Below are 4503 nucleotides of genomic sequence, written 5' to 3'. Positions count from 1 at the left end.
TCTAGGAAGTTGTCCATTTCTTCTAGGTTTTCCACCTTGTTGGCATATAGCTTTTCATAATAGTCTTTAATAATTCTTTGTATTTCTGTGGAGTCTGTCATGATTTTTCCATTCTCATTTCTGATTATGTTGATTTGTGTTGACTCTCTTTTTCTCTTAATAAGTTGGGCTAGAGGCTTATCTATTTTGTTTATTTTCTCAAAGAACCAGCTCTTGGTTTCGTTGATTTTTGCTATTGTTTTATTCTTCTCAATTTTGTTTATTTCTTCTCTGATCTTTATTATGTCCCTCCTTCTGCTGACTTTAGGCCTCATTTGTTCTTCTTTTTCCAGTTTTAATAATTGTGATGTTAGACTATTCATTTGGGATTGTTCTTCCTTCTTCAAGTGTGCCTGGATTGCTATATACTTTCCTCTTAAGACTGCTTTCGCTGCATCCCACAGAAGTTGGGGCTTAGTGTTGTTGTTGTCATTTGTTTCTATATATTCCTTGATCTCTATTGTGATTTGTTCATTGATCCATTGATTATTTAGTAGCATGTCGTTAAGCCTCCATGTGTTTGTGAGCCTTTTTGTTTTCTTTGTAGAATTTATTTCTAGTTTTATACCTTTGTGGTCTGAAAAATTGGTTGGTAGAATTTCAATATTTTGGAATTTACTGAGGCTCTTTTTGTGAGCTAGTATGTGGTCTATTCTGGAGAATGTTCCATGTGCACTTGAGAAGAATGTATATCCTGTTGCTTTTGGATGTAGAGTTCTATAGATGTCTATTAGGTCCATCTGTTCTAGTGTGTTGTTCAGTGCCTGTGTGTCCTTACTTATTTTATGCCTGGTGGATCTATCCTTTGGGGTGAGTGGTGTGTTGAAGTCTCCTAAAGTGAATGCATTGCAGTCTATTTCCCTCTTTAGTTCTGTTAGTATTTGCTTCACATATGCTGGTGCTCCTGTATTGGGTGCATATATATTTAGAATGGTTATATCCTCTTGTTGGACTGAGCCCTTTATCATTATGTAGTATCCTTCTTTATCTCTTGTTACTTTCTTTGTTTTGAAGTCTATTTTGTCTGGTATTAGTACTGCAACCCCTGCTGTCTTCTCACTGTTGTTTGCCTGAAATATGTTTTTCCATCCCTTGGCTTTTACTCTATGCTTGTCTTTGGGTTTAAGGTGAGTTTCTTGTAAGCAGCATATATATGGGTCTTGCTTTTTTATCCATTCTATTACTGTGTGTCTTTTGATTGGTGCATTAAGTCCATTTACATTTAGGGTGACTATTGAGAGATATGTACTTATTGCTATTGCAGGCTTTAGATTCGTGGTTACCAAAGGTTCAAGGTTAGCTTCTTTAGTATCTTACTGCCTAACTTAGCTCGCTTATTGAGCTGTTATATACACTGTCTGGAGATTCTTTTCTTCTCTCCCTTCTTATTCCTCCTCCTCCATTCTTCATATGTTGGGTGTTTTGTTCTGTGCTCCTTTTAGGAGTGCTCCCATCTAGAGCAGTCCCTGTAGGAGGCCCTGTAGGTGGTTTGTGGGAAGCAAAATCCCTCATCTTTTGCTTGTCTGGGAATTGTTTAATCCCGCCATCATATTTAAATGATAGTCGTGCTGGATACAGTATCCTTGGTTCAAGGCCCTTCTGTTTCGTTGCATTAAGTATGTCATGCCATTCGCTTCTGGCCTGTAGGTTTTCTGTCAAGAAGTCTGATGTTAGCCTGATGGGTTTTCCTTTATAGGTGACCTTTTTCTCTCTAGCTGCCTTTAAAACTCTTTCCTTGTCCTTGATCCTTGCCATTTTAATATTTAAATGATAGTCATGCTGGATACAGTATCCTTGGTTCAAGGCCCTTCTGTTTCATTGCATTAAGTATATCATGCCATTCTCTTCTGGCCTGTAGGTTTTCTGTCGAGAAGTCTGATATTAGCCTGATGGGTTTTCCTTTATGGGTGACCTTTTTCTCTCTAGCTGCCTTTAAAACTCTTTCCGTGTCCTTGATCCTTGCCATTTTAATTACTAGGTGTCTTGGTGTTGTCCTCCTTGGATCCTTTCTGTTGGAGGTTCTGTGTAATTCCATGGTCTGTTCGATTATTTCCTCCCCCAGTTTGGGGAAGTTTTCAGCAATTATTTCTTCAAAGAGACTTTCTATCCCTTTTCCTCTTTCTTCTTCTTCTGGTACCCCTATAATACGAATATTATTCCTTTTGGATTGGTCACATAGTTCTCTTAGTGTTGTTTCATTCCTGGAGATCCTTTTATCTCTATGTCAACTTCTATACGTTCCTGTTCTCTGGCTTCTATTCCTTCAATGGCCTCTTGCATCTTATCCATTCTGCTTATAAATCCTTCCAGGGATTGTTTCACTTCTGTGATCTCCTTCCTGACATCTGTGATCTCCCTCTGGACTTCATCCCATTGCTCTTGCATATTTCTCTGCATCTCATCCCAGTGCTCTTGCATTTTTCTCTGCATCTCTGTCAGCATGCTCATGATTTTTATTTTGAATTCTTTTTCAGGAGGACTGGTTAGGTCTGTCTCCTTCTCAGGTGTTGTCTCTGTGATCTTTGTCTGCCTGTAGTTTTGCCTTTTCATGGTGATAGAGATAGTTTGCAGAGCTGGTATGAGTGACCGCTGGAAGAGCTTCCCTTCTTGTTGGTTTGTGGCCTTCCTCTCCTGGGAGAATAGCGACCTCTAGTGGCTTATGCTTGTCAGCTGTGCGCAGACAGGGCTTCTGCTACCTGCCGGTTTGCTATGGAGTTAATCTGCACTGTTGCTGTGGGCGTTGCCCTGCTGGGGCTGCTCCTCTAAAGTGGTGGAGCCCCGTTGGGGCGGGGGGCGGCCGGGAGGCTATTTATCTCTGTAAGGGGCCTCTGTGCTCCCTGTTGCCCAGGGCGTTAGAGTGCCCAGAGATCCCCAGATTCCCTGCCTCCAGGGGGAAATCTTGTCCTGCCCCTTTAAGACTTCCAAAAAGCACTCTCCAAACCAAAACATCAACAGCAACAATGAGAGAGGGAACAGAAAAAAAAAAAAAAAGGAAAAAACACGCTGTTTTTTTTTTTTTTGCTCAGGCGCCAGTCCCAGGCACTCGCTCACTGGTCCTGCTGTCCTGCCTCCCTAGCACCGGGGTCCCTGCCCCTTAAAGCTTCCAAAAGCACCCGCCCACCGGTCCCGCAGGGAAAAACACGCAATATTCTTTGTCTTCAGGCGCCGGTCCCAGGCACCCGCTCACCGGTCCCGCTGCCCTGCCTCCCTAGCACCTGGGTCCCTGTCCCTTTAAGGCTTCCAAAAAGCACTCACCAAAAAGAGAAAAAAAAGGGGACAAATGCGCGATTTCCTCCATCCTCAGGCGCCGGTCTCAGGCACCCGCCCACCGGTCCCGTAGGGAAAAACGCGCGATAATCTTTGTCCTCAGGCACCGGTCCCAGGCACCCCCTCACTGGTCCTGCCGCCCTGCCTCCCTAGCAATGGTGTCCCTGTTCCTTTAAGGCTTCCAAAAAGCACTCACCAAAAAGAGAAAAAAAAAAAGGGGGGTGGGGGAAACGCGCAATTTCCTCCGTCCTCAGGCGCCGGTCTCAGGCACCCGCTTACCGATCCCGTAGGGAAAAACGCACGATAATCTTTGTCCTCAGATGCCAGTCCCAGGCACCCGCTCACCGGTCCCGCCGCCCTGCCTCCCTAGCAACGGGGTCCCTGTCCCTTTAAGGCTTCCAAAAAGCACTCGCCAAAAAAAAACAAAACCGCCCCCGTTTCTTTCCACCCGCCGGGAGCCGGGGGGAGGGGCTCTCGGGTCCCGTCGTGCCAGGGCTTGTATCTTACCCCCTTCGCAAGGCGCTGGGTTCTTGCAGGTGTGGATGTGTTTTGGATGTTGTCCTGTGTCCTCTGGTCTCTATTTTAGGAAGAGTTTTCTTTGTTATATTTTCATAGCTCTATGTGTTTTTGGGAGGAGATTTCCACTGCTCTACTCACGCCACCATCCTGGCTCCGCCCCCCTGTTTTATTCTTTTTGATGCAATTGTGAATGGAATTGTTTTCCTGATTTCTCTCTCTGCTAGTTCATTGTTAGTGTATAGGAATGCCACAGATTTCTGCATATTAATTTTGTATCCTGCAACTTTGCTGAATTCAGATACTAGATCTAGTAGTTTTAGAGTGGTTTCTTTAGGGTTTTTTATGTACTATATGATGTCATCTGCAAACAAGGACAGCTTAACTTCTTCCTTGCTGATTTGGATGCCTTTTATTTCTTTGTGTTGCCTGATTGCTGTGGCTAGGACCTCCAGTACTATGTTGAACAGATGTTGAATTTTGTCAAATGCTTTTTCAGCATCTATGGAGATGATCATGTGGTTTTTGTCCTTTCTTTTGTTGATGTGGTGGATGATGTTGATGGACTTTTGAATGCTGTACCATCCTTGCATCCCTGGCATAAATCCTACTTGATCATGATGGATGGTCTTTGTGATGTATTTTTGAACTCCATTTGCTAATATTTTGTTGAGTATTTTA

Source organism: Manis javanica, chromosome 11, assembly GCF_040802235.1.
Source record: "Manis javanica isolate MJ-LG chromosome 11, MJ_LKY, whole genome shotgun sequence".
Lineage (NCBI taxonomy): Eukaryota > Metazoa > Chordata > Mammalia > Pholidota > Manidae > Manis > Manis javanica.
This window is presented reverse-complemented; position numbering follows the sequence as displayed.